Source organism: Oryctolagus cuniculus, chromosome 14 (assembly GCF_964237555.1).
Source record: "Oryctolagus cuniculus chromosome 14, mOryCun1.1, whole genome shotgun sequence".
Lineage (NCBI taxonomy): Eukaryota > Metazoa > Chordata > Mammalia > Lagomorpha > Leporidae > Oryctolagus > Oryctolagus cuniculus.
Window position 1 is genome coordinate 58,127,855 of NC_091445.1, and position 18,930 is coordinate 58,146,784.

At 46.9% G+C, this 18,930-nt stretch overlaps 1 protein-coding gene across 12 annotated transcripts in view; it reads left to right on the top strand.

Annotated features, from left to right (window-relative positions):
- Nucleotides 1-18,930, top strand: part of PDZD2 (PDZ domain containing 2) — a 405,849-nt gene that overhangs the window by 276,739 nt on the left and 110,180 nt on the right. The gene's annotated exons all lie outside the window — the stretch shown is intronic.

Sequence of the window (18,930 nt, forward strand, 5' to 3'; positions counted from 1 at the left end):
GACCATGGTCAACCCTCCTGTAAATTATGGCAGCCATCAGGATTTTTAAGCCCCTTCCCTCACTTGCAGTGATTCACACTTAGAAAATGTGGCTCCGTGTTGAAATGAACTCTTGCAAAATTCTCTTTTGTTCTGAAAAGCATTGCCTTGTTGTTGTTGTTCATATCCTGAATGCATTTTTCTGCCGTTTCTCATTAGTGCTCAATGCAGAGGGTACAGGCTTCAATTTCATTGACTGTATTGTGACTCTTGGCTTACCTTGTGCCTAGGAACGTGCTGCGCTCTTGGGGAGGACATGGGAGAGTCAGGGATGCAAAGGTATAAAAGGATTATGAACCTGCTTCAAGCTGTGTATGATTCGTTGATTGACACAAAGTTCTGAATTTGACATAATCAGCCCAGTGTTGGGCCTAAGACCTGTGTACTGTGGAACTTCTAGAGAGGCCTTAATGCTTCACAGTCCAGGAAGAGATGGACAAGGAGCCCAACAGCGGTACTCAGATGTTTCTGGAAACTTTCCTTTGAAATAGGCCTCTCAGTTGAACCCACGTTCCAATAGTGTAGTGATTCACATGTGGCTTTTTCAAATGTCAGGTTAGGAGGTTGGCTTTCTTGTGGGGTGGATGGCCTCTCCTGGGGCTGCAGTAAACAGCTTTCCCCCAGGGTGTGGATCAGAGCCCTGTAGCTGGTATCCAGCTGCCCAGCATTTTCATATTAGTCATGTGAGTTTTAATTCCTTCCCTTCACCAATGGCAATTTTTATATATAGTTAATGTCTCCATATGTGTAGATCAGTGGGTTTGGATGAAGTCACTGTGAACATTTTTCAAGTATTACAGTTGTATGCCTCATGCTTTATGTCTAAATATCTTTCTTAAATTATTTATTTATTTGAAAGAGTTATAAAGAGGCAGAGGCAGAGAGAAAGAGGTCTTCCACCTGCTGGTTCATCCCCAGATATCCACAAAAGCCGGAGCTGTGCCGTTCTGAAGCCAGGAGCCAGGATCTTCCTCTGGGTCTCCCTCATGGGTGCAGGGCCCTAAGGACTTGGGCCATCTTCTGCTAGTCTCTCAGGCAATAGCAGAGAGCTGGATCAGAAGTGGAGCAGTCGGGACTTGAACCGGTGCCCATATAGGATGCCAGCACTGCAGGCAGCCGCTTTACCTAGTAACCACAGCACCAGCCCCTAAATATCTTTCATTCTCATCCCTCATTTCAAATGAGAAAACCAAGGTGAACAAAGAAACCCAACTCTTAGTTCAACGCTCCAGTCTTTATTTGATTCACTTATGCTCTGGTCATTCTTCTTTGCTTCCTTCCACTGACTTGGCAGAGTGGGTTCACTTTTTTTCATCCTTGAGGTATAAAGTTAGGTTGGTTGTTTTGAGAGATTTCTTTTTTATTAAGGTATGCATTTATCACTATAAATTCCCTTCTCAGAGCTGCCTTTCCTGTACCCAATGAGTTTGGATCTATTTCCATTTTCATTTGTCTCAAGACATTGTTAGTTTCCCTTTTGAATTCAATCTTTGGCACATCAGTTTTTCAGGAGTGGGTTGTTTAATTTCCACATATTTGTGAATTTTCCCATTTTCTTCCTCTTACTGATTTCCAGTTTTCTTCCTATTATTGATGATACCATTGTGGTCAGAGAGTGATTTGCTAAGACTTGTGTGTGACCTAACCTGTGACTTATCCAGGAGGATGTTCCATGTGTACTTGAAGAGGAATTTGCAGTTTGCTGCTATTGGATAGAATGTTCTGTATAGGTCTGTGAGGTCTGTTTGGTCGATGGTGTCGTTCTAGTCTGCTCCGCTATTTCTTTATTGATTTTTGGTCTTGATCATCTATCTGTTGTTGAAAGTAGATATTGAAGTCACCTACCCCTGCTATTATTAAATTGCTGTCTGTTTCTCCTATTAGTTCTGTTAATATTTGCTTTATACATTTAGGTGCTCATGTATAAAAGAAGGCAGAAAATGAAACATTAGAACAGATCAATGAAATAGATTTTGAAAAAGACAAACCTTTAGACTATCTAAAACTAAAAGGAGCATTCAAATAAATAAAATTGTAAAAAAGGAGACATTATAACATATGAAATAGAAAGGTTCCTAAGAGGCCATAACGAACAGTTACGTACTAACAAATTGAAGATGAAATCATCATGTCAAAGAGATAGCGACACATCCATACTCTAATGGTACTATTCGCGGTAGCCAAGGTATGCATTCAACCTATGTGTCCATCAACAGATGAATGGATAAAGTTGGTATAGAACAATGAAATACTATTCAGCCTTTAAAAAGAGGAAAATCCTGGGGCTGGCATTGCAGCGTAGTGGCTTAGGCTCCATCTTTGCCTGACACAGCACTCTTCCCGTAGGCCTAAAGGCATGAGCCGAAGCTGCCGGGTGCCTCCTATCCCTCTCTCCAGGCTCTTAACCCTGGGTCCTGGCAGCTTGGGTGACAGTCAGACCGCCTGGCCCAGACCTCCACTCTGGAGGCCCGAGCATGGTGTTGTAAGAGGGGAGGAAGTCACCACCGGTGTGGCCCTGCTCTGCCCCTCCGGGGGCCTTTGTGATTGTTCTGGGCTGTCCGCTCACGCCAGGTCATGGGGGCAGCAGTGGGCACTACCCATCCCTGCCCCTTGTCCTGGGTGAGAGCCTGGCTGCCTGGCTGGGCCCTCCTTTGGCACAGGTGGGACTGTGACTGGAAGCTGCAGCAGCGTCGTGGCCCTAGATGACCCGGGGAGGGGGTTGGGGGGTTCTGGCACAGTGAGGACTGTGGAGCTCGGACTCTCATCTTGACAGCTGCTTCCCCACTTGGATTCTAGAGCAAGTTGAGAGCCTTTGGGACTGCACGTCCCCAGGCCTAGGGGTGCTGTGCACTCCAAGCATTCCTCCCCCAGGGAATTTTTAGTAGATGTGGGGACAGGGTGAGCTGTCTGTGTTCATCTTTAAGTCACTGAGTGAAGTTTCTGTTTTCTATTCTCTGAGAAGATGAGTTTGTATGTTCTGAGAATAAATACGGGAATATTAAAAATATATATATATATGGCCTCTGGTTTGAGTCCTGCCTACTGCACTTCCAATCCAGCTCTCTGCTAATGCACCTGGGAAAGATGGCCCAATGCTGGGGCCCCTGCACCCACAGGGGAGACCCTGAAGAAGCTCTTGGGTCCTGGTTGCAACCTATCCTAGCCCCAGCTGTTGTGACCATTTGGGGAGTGAACCAGTGGATAGAAGACCTCTCTCATCTCCTCCCTCTCCCCCTATCCCTCCTCTTCCCCCTCCCCCTCTCCGCCAGCCTCTCCTTCTCCCTCTCCCTCCCAGCCTCTCCTTCTCCCTCTCCCTCCCAGCCTCTCCCTCCCTTTCTCCCTGCCAGCCTCTCCCTCTCTGGCATGCAACATTTGTGAAATATGGAAAATTGTCTTGATTTTTTTTAAATTATAGTGAAACAATTTAAAGAACATGAGTGATATATCTCAATAATGCATTTGCTTGCATGAACCATGCAAAACATGATAAAATTATTTTTATCAGGTCTTAGGGATTTTACAAGGTCATGTTTTATTGTGAAAGTTTAAAGAGTCAACGAGGCTTGGACAAGCTAAAGAGAGGGAAGGAGACTGCACTCATTTCCCAGGGCTTCCCTAACTGAGGACCACCAAAAGGAAGGCTGACAACAGCAAGAGCTGCTTTCCTGGTCCTGGAGGCTTTGAGGGAGAACTGTCCCCTGGCCCTCTCGTTCCAATCTCCACCTCCACCTCCCTCTGTGTGTATCCTGGTGTCCGCCGCCTCTTCTAGGGACCATTGCATTGTGCTTAGGATCCACCCTAACCCAGTATGACCTCATCTCAGTCCCTAACTAATTACATCTTATTTCCAATTAAGTTCCTATTCTGAGGTTCCAGGTGGACATGAACTTGGGAGTGAGTGGGACATTGTTCAACCCAGAGGCTTTCCACAACTGCCTCTGCAGACTGAGGCAGTTAGAATCCGTAGCAAGCTCTGGATGCCATCACACTGAACTTGGTCTTAACCTTAGCATGGGTGGCTCTCCTCCTCCGCTCCATGCAGACTCTGGGCCTGCATCCTCCCGCCACCCTCCTCCCCCCACCCTCCCTCACTCCTGCTGGGCCCCAGACCACTGCCACTTGCTAAGAAAAGCCTCGCTGTCCATACCCATCTCTAAAACCAGTCCCTATTCTACAAGGATCTAAAGCAACCCATGCTTCTGTTGGAGCATTCTTCATATAGTTAAGATAATTTTAAATGTATGTAGTAGAAATTTCTGTCACATTTTTATTTTATATATTATGCAAGGATCATGCATTCTTTTCATGAATTGCACATTCAGTGGGAGCTCTGTAAGGGCAGGGACTGGCTGCCTTCTTTACTGCTTGGTGTCAACGCTGAGCCTAATGCCTGCATTCAATTTTGAGCCCTATTTTCTCTCTCTCCCTTTTTCTTGTTTTTCACATCTCTTTAATTTTCAGAAGGAATCTATTGTAAGGCACAAGTCTGACTTCCGTGTGTGTCTGCTGTTGACTGACTCACTAGGCATTCTCCTTTTGGGGGTAAAGGTTGAGGGAATTGTGTATTTTTCCCAACAGCCTTCACATTTGGCGAAGCAAGGATGCTTGGGCTCAGTGTGGTCTCAGGGATGTCTGTGCTGTCTTGAAATCTGAGGAAGAATGTTTGAAATATGACTTCATTACTTGATCCTGTTGGGGTGTAAGAAAAGAACAAGGGGTGGGCACTGGAGACAGCCATATCCTCTATCAGAGTGCTTGGATTTGAGTCCTGGGTTTCACTTCTGGTTCCAGCTTCCTGCTAATGCACACCTTGGGAGGCAGCAGGTGATGGCACAAGTACTTAGGTTCCTGCTACCTGCATAGAAGACCCAAATGAATCTAGGCTCTTGGCTTCAGCCTGGCCTAGCCCTGGCTATTGTGGGCATTTGGGGGCAGGACCCATTAGATTTCTCTCCCTCTCTCTCTTTCTTTCTTTCTTTCTTTCTTTCTTTCTTTCTTTCTTTCTTTCTTTCTTTCTTTCTTTCTTTCTTTCTTTCTTTCTTTCTTTCTTTCTTTCTTTCTTTCTTTCTTTCTTCTTCTTCTTTTTTTTTTGTGTGTGTGTGTGTGTGTGGTTTTTTGTTTATTTGTTTTGACAGGCAGAGTGGACAGTGAGAGAGAGAGACAGAGAGAAAGGTCTTCCTTTGCTGTTGGTTCACCCTCCAATGGCCGCCGCGGCCGGCACGCTGCGGCTGGCACACCGCACTGATCCGAAGGCAGGAGCCAGGTGCTTATCCTGGTCTCCCACGCAGGTGCAGGGCCCAAGCACTTGGGCCATCCTCCACTGCCTTCCCAGGCCACAGCAGAGAGCTGGCCTGGAAGAGGGGCAACCGGGACAGAATCCGGCGCCCCGACCGGGACTAGAACCCGGGGTGCCGGCGCCGCAGGCAGAGGATTAGCCTATTGAGCCACGGCGCCGGCCACACTCCCTCTTTCTATCTCTGCCATTAAAATGCCATGAAAATAATTTTTTTGAAAAGTGTAGCATATGTAATTGTGTGTTATGTGACACCTTATAATGATAAGAAATGACTCTGGGTTGGTTTATGCATTTGCAGTAAACCCAGTTGTCAAGTCTTGCTCTGTCCTTGGCAATCTAGAGTCCTGGATCTTGCCCAGGGCCCACATCACAGCCCTTGAAACATGTAGTGCATTGTGGGTCCCAGCTCCTGGACAGGGTCTGCTGCTATCCTCCTAAAGCTGTTTGCCTCCCAGCCGGGGGAGCCAGGACAAGTTAGGATGCCCCCTCTTGTTTGTCAGACACATTGTGTCATTGTCTGTTTAAATGGGACAGAACTGCCATGGAAAACTGTCACGTTGTTCCCCCCAGAGACTCGACAAGGCCCTTTGGTCAAATGCTTTTAGTTTGCTCTACTTCCAGGTTCTTGCAGATCACAAGTTTCCTGGTGTGCAGTTCAAGAAATAACTTTTCAGGGTGTTTATTTTTCCTGGCAGCCCATGGCTTCAATTTTGTTTTTGGATATTTTCTGTTTGCTGTTGGTAAGAGGGTTCCAAGTCCAGAGTGCGCTACCTGCCAGTTAACTTCCTGCTGGGAACCCTTGGTAATGATGAAGTGAGCCCCTCATCTTCTGAAACACGCTTGTGACTCAAAACCCCACACCTGCTTGCACCTCTGAAGCCAGGCCATACACGAGCTGGAGGAGCTGGCTGTGCACACAGGAGTAGTTTTCTGTGTGGGTTGAAATCGCAGGCCTGCAGAGCCATTCTCTAGACGTGTCAAAAACACCTGCTGCTGACCATCTAGCAGCATTGTAGTGTGTTGAATCATTTCACAATCAACCAAGCTTTTGAAATGCCTGCCTCAGAAAAGTGGTAGGAGAGCCCTCTTAAGAGAGACAACTGTACCCAAAGGGAGGGTTGTGGTCTGAGAGTTGGTGAAAATTGGAGCAAAGCAACAAAAGCTATCCCAAGTGGTGGGTCACATCAGGGAGGGTGCTGGGAGAGGCAGGGGCTCTCCTCCCACTCACACGTGTCTGATTGATTTGTGGTGGTTGCTTGCATGGGTGTGAACAGCCCACACATTTTACTCAGCACTCGGGCATCAGCTGATTTCCTAGCCCAGTTGGGCTGGGCAGCTCCTGGATTCCACTGTGAGTCCTGGGACAGTTCCAGAATCTCTGGGCCCATCCTCAGTTCAGGTCAGGCCAGAAAGCTTGCCCTTGGCCCTGGAGTTTGGAGTGAGCCCCTGGCCAGGTGGATGTGGAAGCATAAACAAAAGGTCACCCTTGGCCTGTGTTTTGAGAGACACCTGCCTCCTCCTTCTCTGCAGAAAGTAAGTCCTGCCACTGTCTGCTCTGGCTTCATGCACAACATACCAGCTTGTCTGTGCACCATACCCAAGCCTTCTCAGTCCAAGGACTTAGTGCCCGGCAGCCCTTGAAATCCCTCTTTCCCTCGGGGCCAGCGGGGCTTCGTCTCTAAGGTACACCTGTTGTACCTTTTCAGATCTTTGGTTCTGGTGCCCAATTCTGACTCTGCCTGTCCCTGTGAACTTGGTATTTCCAGAGCTCCCTTTTCCCAGACTTGGTTCCCTGGGTTCCCACTCCTCTCCCAGAGCTGATTGTGTCCACCTCTCTTTGTGAGTCCGCTTTGAGGATTCCAACCCGGACAGCAGCAGCAGACAGGTTTAACTAGTGGACCTGTGGTTACCTAGCAGATTTTGGAAAAGGAAAGGAACTCACATTGGCAGCTACTGTATGCCCGGTGGGTGTGGAGGGAGGGAACAGCTGGCTGCAGAACCAGCTGGCCTCAGTTCTTGGTTCTTCCATTTACTCCTCCCACTGACTGAGGAATCAGTCTCTGAAGTCCTGTCTTGCCCCAGGGCCCAAATTTGCAGGGCTGACACCGGAATCAAGGGTAATCTTGCTCCAAAGGGTTGATCTTCAAACACATTTGGATAAAGCTCTACAGGCATTACCAGAGTCCCAATCACAGGAAGCCCTTTGTTGCTAGTTTCTCCAGCTCTCAACCAACAGACCTAAAGGAAATCTTTGTGAATACAATTCATCCAACTTGACGTCTCAAAAATGCCTCTGCTGGCTTCTTTTATATCCAAGTGAGCTGATGCCTATCCATTCCTGACTCACCTTTTGTGCCTTCTGTTACTTCCCATCATCTGGGTTTTTGGAAAGACTTTGTTATTCTCATTATGTTGCCCTCTCTCACAGTGCGTTCTCCAGGAAGCAGATGCTGTCTGATGCAGACCTGAGAAAGTGCCAGCCCAACAAGGAAGCTGGGAGTGAGGCGTGGCACTGCGGGGGACTGGCGAGGCTTGGTGTCCCCAACTTTCTCAGCCATGGGCCCAGAATCGCCCCACATGGTATGACTTTGCCATGAAAGCCAAGGTGGACCCTGATGAAGCTCCCAGCTGGAGGTCATGAGCTGACCACAGTGGTCGCTAACTGGACAAGTCTTTGCTTGAAGGGGATCTGAATGGAGCTTCTGCCAGCCACATGGCCCAGGAATTTGCCTGTGCCTCCTTGTTCTATGATCAACCCTTCGTCATCTGATGCACATGATCTTCAAGTGTCCACAAGAATAATGATTGTGGTGCTGAGACGTGGCTCACAGGTGCCACAGCCAGCAATCAGGGCTGTCACTGCAGAAGAAGAGGTCTCCAGCACACAGCTTTGATGGGCTGAAGTGGGGCCGCCATGCAGGATGCAAAGACAGGGACAGATGGCTGAGCAATGGGGGTGCCTCCAAGGGGAGAAGCCGGCATTAAGGGGCCTGAGTTTGTTATTTTGCTTGGCCTTGGCTAGGCTAGGGGCAGGGTTGGTTACTTCTGTCTGGTTCTAGGTAAGCTGAAATATTACTTCCATTTCCTAGAATTCTTAGGGACTAACTCAGGCCCATAACTGAGAGATGAGATGAGACAGTTGGCCACTTCCACACCCTGAGAAAGCACCTCACCCCTCCTTGCCATGTGGGCCTGCCTGGAAACACCTCTTGTTTTCCCTAAGGCCCTTCTCTAATGGGTGTGGGACATACTTTGGGTGTTAGCATAGCACTGAAGTAGAATCCCTTGTGAGGCTAATGTGGGGAGAGGCGTCTTTTAGCTGTTGGAAGTCACAGCTCTTTTCCTTTATCCAAACCTGGCATAAAAATGAGCAACATTACAATGGGCCTTTGCCTTCCAAATCCCAAGGACATCACTAGGATTTGTTTGGAATCAAAGATTTGAATCTCTGCTCCGCCCTTAACAGTTCAGTGACCTTGGGCAGGTTAATCTGTTTAAGCCTCAGCTTTCTCCTCTCTGCAAAGATGAATCATGGCTTCCTTAACAGGGTTGCTTCAGGTAGAAATTAAATAGTTTGTGTATGCAGTGAGCCTGTGTACAGCATCCAGTACATAAGTACAACTTAATCAATATTGGAACCCATTCCCCTTGTCTATTAGGAAGTTCACATTACTTTTTGGAGCTTCTAATACACCACTAAATGCTAGTTTTGCTTTTTCAATATTTGTGCTTATGCATTCAATAATTTAATGTTTCTTTTGTACTTCATTTGCAGTTATTTTAAAAGTGCCAACAGATAAAGACAAATGCCTTTGCATTTTCTTTATGTGAACATGACTAAGAACCAGGGCTCTCAGAGGGCTCAAAGATAACCATGGCACAGTCACAGCTCATTAACAAAGATACTCACCCGTGTCACAGTCCTAGCTGATCAACAAAGATACTTACCTATGTCAAAATCACAGCTGATCAACCAACAAATGGAAAGTGCACTGGTTGGAAGCCAAGACGTAAAAGTTGTTCAGTCTGTAAAAACTGGGCTTATCTTTTTTTCTAGGCCAGGGTTATGTTACTGTGGTAGGGTTATGTTACTGTGGTTTTCTCATCAAAATCTTGTAGACCAAGAAGGGAGGGTTCAAAAGGATCAAGGAGATGGTCAAACCACAAGGAGACATCCAACATTTCCTACTGCTTCCTAGGAACATGCTTTGCTCAGAGAGGAAGAGCACAAGATTTAGCAAGTCAGTCTGTGAACCTGTAGACTAGGGGACCTGTCCAGCCCAGCCACGCCTGCCGGAGAAGAAGAGAGTCAGACTTCAACAAACTCTTAGTACACTGCATAGAAGAGATTGACCTTAGCCAGAGTGAGCTGATGGATGTACTCACTTTGCTATTTCTTTCCTGTTGCTTTCTCTGCTGACTTCAAAACAGCAAAAGAAATTCAGATAAGAGGCCTACTATTTTGATGGAAGCTGTTTTGACATAAGTGAAACCAGGCTTGGTGCGGGGCGGGGGGGCGCGCGGGGGTGGGGGGCATGCTCCAAGACAAGGCAATAGAATGGACCCTGAAAGGACTGAGGAGAACTGGGGAAATTGCTTCAAGATGGAGCTGGACCCACTTGAAAGGGGAGGGAACTAGAGGGTACAGACATGTCGTCAATGTCTGAATTAGTGTGAGAAGCATCGTGTGCGTTCTGAGCTATGCCAACCCACAGGAATCCCCTTGCTCTTCGAGTCACCTCTGAGGAGGGCAGAGGGGGTGGCAGCCTTTTCAGTGGTGCCCTGTGTGAGCTTAGTGATTAGCAGCTGGTTGTGAACGGTCAGATTTTGGGGGACGAGGGACAAAAAGGGAGGATGTGTCTGACTCTCTTAGCTTCCAACAGCTTTCACTATAGAGGAACGTGGGAAGTGTGTCAGGAGCAATATGGAACTCAATTCTTCAGTCATCTTTGACACATTTTTTAGATCTTGGTGGGACTGATATTGGAAAATACTCTGGACATAATTTCTCAGACATGGTCTGGCTGCAGTTCTCCTTGAGCATCAATAGTGCCTTCTTCCAAGCAAGGTCAAGGGTAACAACAAATGTGGGAAAGCACAGGAGTTGCCATAAACAATGCACTTGTCAGGGCTGGAGCATTGGATCTCAGGTAAGAATCAACTCAGGGGTAGTAAGATACCTTGGACTCTGTTTCAGTCCTGGCCAATCTTCAGCTCTCAGGGACAAATTATAGCAGAGCCCCCTATGATGTGAAATTAAGTGTCATTGGCTCAAGGAGCAGGACACATGAGGTCTGGAAGATTCTTAGCACAAGATCCAGGCAAAGGAAGAAAGAGTACAGTCAGACCGTAGCACCATCCTTGACATCACACATCATATATCCAATCCAGAAGCAAAAGCCATTAACTCTATCTTCAAACTTGATCATGATTCTGACCACTTCTAACCATTTCCAACACTGTTCCCGACTGATCTTATCTCCCAGGATCTCTGAGGATGATCTTCTGTCTCATCTCCTTGCTTCTTGCCTAGTCTGTTCTCAACAAGGAAACAAAAAAATTGTTTTAAGACACTTCCCTCGCCATTTTGCACAAGTCTTTTTAACAGTGTCCAAGGCCTTCTTACAAAACTGGTCACTGCTGCTTCTCCCACTTCATCTCCGATGACTGCTCCCACTAACTCCCTTCTAGCTCCATTCCTCCATCACTCCAGGCATCCTTCGTGCTTTCGGTTTGCCACGTTGGCGCTGGCTGTTGCCTCTGTGTGGAATGCGCTTTCCCAGGCAGCTGTGTGGCCAACTCTTTGACCTTCATCAAATCATTGCTCAGTGTGTTCAATGAGGCTACTCTAACCACAGAATTGCAAAAATGTCAACTGGATTCTTCTAAGCCTGGCATACCTGAGCGTGCTTATCCTTTTCCTGTTGTCCATTTTTTGTATCATGGCTCACCTCCTAGCATACTTTATAGTTAGACGCTTATCTTAATTGTTCTTATTTTATAGTCTGCTCCTACTATATTGTAAGCTCTACAAAGACAGGAATCTTGTGTTTTCCATTTCCAGACCCCAAACTACCTAGAACAGTGCCTCATATAGGACTATTTGTTGAATCAATGAATGAATGAATGAGTAATTTATAATGAACAAATAGTAATTTCAAAGGAAAAATAGCATTATGTCATAAGAAAAATGGCATGTGCCCCACACGCATTAGCCGATGCTCATCAATTCCTGATGAGGTGAGATTGACTCATTCAGCTACAACAGAGTCTGACTTAGCCAACGTGCCCAGGAAAACGTGACCGACATCCTCATGATGAGCTGGCAAGCCCGGGTAGCTGCAGTTCTAATTGGATTCTGTGTGGACTGCAGGTTGGTCTCCTGTAGTTACAAGAAGCCCTGATCCACTCAGCCCTTTAATAAGGAAATGAAATCATTTGCAAAGAGAAGCCTAGAGCCTCTCTTTTTAGGCCAGTATTTAGGCAGTCCATTTTGTAATAGTTTTCATCATCGATCAAACCCCTTCTACCTTATTGAGCTTTTGCATGCCTATTTCCAACAGGTGCTGCATGAGTGCTTTTAAAAGCTTTTAGTTGATTCGTGCAGAAACAAGGTGCATGAAAACCTTAACTGAATCTGTGAATGAATGCGCTGCTCCGGTACAGAATGGTCATCTTCTATTCCTTCCCCTGGGCTGTAGTGGAGTTGGACGTGTGAGAAGCATCCTTGTGTAGTGATACTTTGCTGTAAGAGTTGTGGTTTTATCTAAAACAGCCTTGTTAGTTTGAGATGTAAACTTTCAAGAAAAATATGAAAAATCAGTAATACCTTTTAGCATGGAAATCAAAATCTTTTTTTTTTTTTCATTGATGGGATGATTTAGTTGCTTCCATCCAGTGTTTTTCTGCAGGGCTCTCTACCTTACCCTTTTACATCCGGAAGCTCCGACCAAGAAACAGGAAGAGAACCAGCTCTGCTTCAGCACAGTCCAGTGGTTGCAAGAGTTGGAATTTAAATAGAAAGAAGACAGAGAGTACGCAACACTAGTAGACAAAAATGGACCTGCTGCCTTGGAAGCTGACATCCTGAATTTAATCAGTGATGTGGACTCATATCTACCTCCCTTCTTACTGCACTTAATATAATTGTACCTTTTTTTTTTTTAAGATTTTATTTATTTGAGAGGTAGACTCGGAGAGTGAGAGGGAGAGACAGAGAAAGCTTCACTCCCCAAATGGCTACAACGTCCAGAGCTGTGTCATTCCAAAGCCAGTAGCCAGGAGCTTCCTCCAGGTCTCTCACACGGCTGCAGGGGCCCAAGTGCTTGGGCCATCTTCTGCTTTCCCAGGCCATAGCAGAAAGCTGGACTGGAAGAGGAGCAGCCAGACTAGAACCGGCGCCAATATGGGATGCCAGCACTGCAGGTGGAGGATTAACCTACTGCGCCACAGCGCCAGCCCCTGTACCTATGTTTTTGCCTTAACAAAAACCTATTCATTTTTAGTTTAAGATGCATGGTGATTACATTTCTAGTCACTAGTGTCAAGAATAAAATACTGAGCTTCATTTGTAAGTTTGATATTAGAGAACTAGAGCAATTATAAACTGAGTTCAAGACCAATGATAAAGTGCTATTCTGAGAATTATCTTGCTATCTGTCAAGAAGCATGATTTTTACTCTACTAATCAGTGACCTGGTTAGCCTCAGTTTCATGGGTGCCAGCAGAAGACACAGGACTTCTAGGTCAGAGGTAAGAGACAGTTCACTATTCACAGCGCTGCTAGCGCAGGAGCTCCCGCCTCACCGCCGGTCCAGTTTCACTTCCTGAGGTTTCAGTGAGTTCCCTGTAGTCAACCACAGTCCAGAAACAGAAAACAGAAAATTGTAAGTTTGAAATTGCACACCGTTCAAAGTAACAGGATGTAGCATCATACCATCTTGGTTCGTCCAGCTTATCTATGCCATAAACACTACCCCATCCCTTCCTCTGTAGCTGTCTTGGTTGTCAGGTTAACTGTTGCGGTATCACAGTGCTGCTGCTTAAGTGACCCTTATTTCACTTAATGGCCCTAAAGCACAAGATTAGTGAAGCTGACAATTAGGACACGCCACAGAGAAGTTGTAAAGTGCTTTCATTAAGTGAAAGGGTGAAAGTGTCTCCTACGTAAGTGTACGCAGGAGAAACACACACACACACACACACACACACACACACAGGGTTTGGTACTTCCATTAACCAATGCCTGGGAGTCTTGGAGCTTATAGATAAGGGGGGCCTAGATTAGCCAGAGTATTAGCATTCTTGCACCAGCTCTTGCAGCACCCCCTCTCTCAGGGCAGTGAGAACCTCTGTCCTGGTATGAGATGGATATGATGTCAATGTCATTGCTAAATGATGTGGAGGTAACACGTTTTGGAGGCTGATCATTTGAGTTCAGTCTGAGGGGCCAATATTGTGTCATGGGTCAGAAAAAAACCCGAATTGCATAAATTACGTACCATAGTTCTTTACTCTCAACTTGGGTTCTCCAATGTAAATTTCACAATAAACATCATGAAGCCCACACATTTTATATACACATCCATGTATTTATGCACCTTTTTCTGGAGTCCAGATAAGGGAGCGCAGGGAAGAGTGGCTGAGCTGCAGCCGTTTGTGTTGAAAAGCGGACGGGAGAAGTCACAGGTATCCCCTTCCTCCGTCTGCTCCTGCAGCCAAGAGTCGGAACACACGGTTCCAGTCTCAGCTACGCCGAAGCTGAGACTCTATTTTTAAAGCCTCCGTTGTGCTTGAACCCCGTCTCCCTCCACCTGGCCAGGGCTAACTTTTCCCTTTCTGAACTAGTGAAAAAGTAGATGGATTTATTTTCAGGATAGGCCTTGGAGCACAGCAACGGAACCAGTCACTCTTACCAGCTGGAACTGAGCCGAAACACCCTACCTTTCAAGTCTCCCCAGGGGAGTCTGGCTCTGCAGAGGGAGAGGGGTGGGACCTGTGAGACTATCAGGCACCTGCGAGAAAACGCCCCGGGCCGAGTCCCACTCGCCCACTGCTGTCTCAGCTTGCCTGCCTCTGTCTCAGCCCACGCTTCTCTGCAGGGTGCTCTATGGCTGTGAAGCACTTCCCCTCACCCCCTTGCCCTCCGGGAACCTGTCCATTCACAGCCCCAGACGGCTTCAGGAGTCATTAGGCTTAGCAGGTTTTCAAAGGACCACAAACAGCTTTTCAGCCTCCATCACTTCTTAGGGCAGAGAAAATCATGGGCAAGAACAATTGATGTCCGTTTGTCCCATGTGTGAGACAGGGTGGCTGTTACTAGTCTTGTTCTATAAAACTCAGACCCTGTCATTATCACTTGTCATAAACACCCTCTCTGGATTCTGTTTATTCTCTGTTGTCTTTACTGGAGACCTTACGTGCTCAGATGAAGTCGGGATGGCTGCTTCAGTGAACAGTCTGAGTTTCAGAACTCTGGTGTGTTCTTTGAGTTATGTGTTCACAGCCAGTGCCCAGTGGTGGTGGTTCAGGTTACACTGAATCACCCACACATAGACCCCCATGGTTTAGCTTGGCACACCCTGCTGTGTGGTCACTCTACGTCCAGACATAAATACTCGATGGCTGGATGCCCAAGATGATTCTCAGAGGCACCTGGAGACTGTTTCGTGTAAGGATTTTGGCAAAACCACCACAATATCAAAACTAGGAAGCAGGCATTTACCTAGCTGTTAAGAAGCCCACATCCCGTGTCAGAGTGCCTAGGGAAGAGCTCTGGCTCTGATTTCCGCTCCCTACCTGTGCGGCAGCAGTGATAGCTCAAGTAATTGTTCTTGTTTTGTTTTAAGATTTCTTTTATTTATTTTAAAGAATTACAGAGAGATGTAGAGCCAGAGAGAGTGATAGAGGTCTTCCATCCACTGGTTCATTCCCCAAATGGCCATCGTGGCCAGAGCTAGGTTGGTCCGAAGCCAGGAGCTTCTTCTGGGTCTCCTACATGGGTGCAGGGACCCTAGCACTTGGGCCGTCTTCTGCTGCTTTCCCAGGCCACAGCAGAGCTAGATGGGGAGTGGAGCAGCTGGGACTTGAACCAGTGCGCATATGGGATGCTGGCCCTGTGGGCCAGGGCTGTAACCCACTGCACTGGCCCCATAATTGGTTCTCGACAACCATATAGGAGACCTAGATTGAGTTCCTGGCTCCCAGCTTTGGCCTCCAATCACTCCTGTCCACTGTGGGTATTTAGGGGGTGGACCAACAAATGAGAATTCCCTTTCTCTCCCTTTCAAATAAATAAATAACAGTTTTTTTGTTTTTTGTTTTTTGTTTTTTTTTTTTGACAGGCAGAGTGGACAGTGAGAGAGAGAGACAGAGAGAAAGGTCTTCCTTTGCCGTTGGTTCACCCTCCAATGGCCGCTGCAGCCGGCGCGCTGCGGCCAGCGCACCGTGCTGATCCGATGGCAGGAGCCAGGAGCCAGGTGCTTTTCCTGGTCTCCCATGGGGTGCAGGGCCCAAGCACCTGGGCCATCCTCCACTGCACTCCCTGGCCACAGCAGAGAGCTGGCCTGGAAGAGGGGCAACCGGGACAGAATCCGGCGCCCCAACCGGGACTAGAACCCGGTGTGCCGGCGCCGCTAGGCGGAGGATTAGCCTAGTGAGCCGCGGCGCCGGCCTAATAAATAACAATTTAAATACATAAATATATATCACAAGTATACAGCTACCTCAAGCTCTCTCTAATACCTCCTATCTTTTCCCCTCTCTTATCTCTTACTTCCCTATTTTTCTTCAAACTCAAGGTACTTTAATTCCTCTAGTATTTCCAAATACCCAGTCAGAGCTGTCAACCCTGTCCCAGGTCTCCCACCCCTCGATGGCTCAGGTTCTGGAACCATGAGGGTGTCAGGGAAGCAGGGAGGAGGAGAGATGCCCAAAACTTCCTTTGGGGAAGGCTCCTCGTGAGTTGGAAGAGTACATTCAAGAAATGCCAGGCGAGATGAAACGCTGCACCGGGTTCCTGGGGAAAGTGCTAGGCTGGAATTCAGAAACTGCACTGTGGGGGGATGTTCTCTCATTTTTATTCAGCCTGGGGATATCAAAGTCAAATAAAGTTTAATTAAACTAATAACTCTACCTGCTCGAGGAAATCTCAAAAACAAGTTTTTGAAAAAGTAAAGAATAATTATATCTGTTTGATAGAGAGGAAGCCTTCTAGCTTTCTAAATCACATGATTGTATTCCATTTCTTCTCTCTCTGTCTCAAGTACTGAGCTACGTTTTGTCTCCACCAAAACTCACGTAGAGGCGTGGTCCCCAGCATGACACATCGGGAGGTGGAGCCTCTTGGGTCTTGAGGGTGAGGCCCTCCTGGATGAATGAATGAATCCCTTTCTCATACGTGCATTCTTGCGCACGCGGAATGGGAGAATTGCTGCAAGAAGCACGTTGTTGTAAAGCAGCTCTACTCCTGGGGTTCTCCCTCTTGAACTTTGTGCCGTGAGTTCAAGCCGCATGAGGACCTCAACAGATGTGGTTGCCCAGCATTAGAACCATGAGCCAAAACAAACCTGTTTGCCTTACATCTCGCCCAATCTCAGGTGTTCCATTATAGCTACAGAAAATGGACTAAGACATACAGACTGAAGTTGAATCGCAAAGATTCTAATGCTGGGCAAGAATTGTACTAAACCCCGAAAAGCGGGACTTCAATTGCAACTGAGCTGAAAGGTGCTGGAAAAGTTGGGTGCCTCATTTAAATACAGATGGATGAGGAATGTGGCAGTGTTATACTTGGGGTCCTTTGAAGACCCTAAGAAAATGACTCCCTACTCAGCAGTCTCTCTCACCAGCTAGCTAAGGTGTCCATAATTCATTCATTACCCTTTGTCTTCCGAATGACCTTAGAAAATTCACTCTCCAGGAAGAAATAAAATAACCTGTCATCCAGTTCCTTTAAGATGCCAGAGTCTTATTTATTGCTAGGAAGCCAGGAAAGGCCCCAGGAGATTTTTTGCTGAACTGACCGTAAACCCCTCTTGGCTTTGTAGTTTTGCCAGGCGTGGACCCTGCAGGAGTAAAACGCTGTCTGAGTCGCAGGCACCTTCCTGAGTTCTGGAGTGTCTGCAGGAATACAGAGGGAAAAATATATAAGATCTTCCAAGTTAATGGGCTAGCCTTTCTTGTGCTTAAAAAAAGAAAAAAGTCTCTGCATACAACCCATCAAGTTCAGAGTTTGGTATGAAAGGTAGATTCTCGGCCGGTGCCGTGGCTCAGTAGGCTAAGCCTCTGCCTTGCGGCGCCGGCACACCGGGTTCTAGTCCCGGTTGGGGCGCCAGATTCTGTCCCGGTTGCCCCTCTTCCAGGCCAGCTCTCTGCTGTGGCCAGGGAGTGCAGTGGAGGATGGCCCAAGTCCTTGGGCCCTGCACCCCATGGGAGACCAGGAAAAGCACCTGGCTCCTGGCTTCGGATCAGCACGATGCGCCGGCCGAAGCGCGCCTGCTGCGGCGGCTGTTGGAGGGTGAACCAACGGCAAAAGGAAGACCTTTCTCTCTGTCTGTCTCTCTCACTGTCCACTCTGCCTGTCCAAAAAAAAAAAAAAAAAAAAGTAGATTCTCAAAAATCATTTTAAGCAAATGGCTCCCTGGGCTAAATCTTTTCCAGCTGGATGGTGATGGTCCAGAGGCCTGGGGCAAAGTGTTTCTACTTTTCCAGGTCTGTGTTTTATCCTTGGCACTGGCTCAGTACTGTTGAGATGGTTTGCTCCTGCTATCCCAGAACTCTTCCTGGGAAGTGAGCAACGCACAGTCATTAGATTATGAAAGCAACTCAGAGCTGCTTCGTCGAGGACGAGAGTGAAGTGCAGGCTTGATAATGATTTAAAGACAGAGTAGTGTGGGCTCTGGAACCAGATGTGGTAACTGCAGGAGCTTGCACAAGCTAATTAGTTATTCTGGGCTGTAATTTCTTCTGCGAAGACACTTGTTAGGGAAATAGTATTCATAAGGCAACTCCAAAAAAAAAAAAAAACTTCCCAGTGTTGCTGTATTTGCTATCTTTTAGATTGAGACATAGTTCATATAACAAAACTCACCATTTTAAGTGTACGCTGCAGTGAGTTTTCAATATGCACTATGTTGCACCACCATCATTGCTACCTAATTCCAGAAATTCCCATCCCCTTGCCTGAAACCTATATTAGTGGTTAGTCCAAGTCCCCTTTCCCCCAGAACCTGGCCACCACTAATCTTTGTGTCTCTATGGATTTGTCTATTCTAGACATGTCATGTAAATGGAATCATATAAAAGAATTACATAACACACGATACTTTGTGGTCTGGCTTTTGTCACTTAGCCTAACATTTCCAAGTTTCATCCATGTTGGAGCATATAACTCATTTCTTTTTATCTGAATAATAATTCTTTTTTTTAAAGATTTATTTTTATTTATTTGAAAGAGTTACAGAGAGAGGTAGAGACAGAGAGGTCTTTCATCCGCTGGTTCACTCCCCAGGTGGCCGCAACAGCCGGAGCTGCACCGATCTGAAGCCAGGAGCTTCTTCCGAGTCTCCCACGTGGGTGCAGGGGCCCAAGGATTT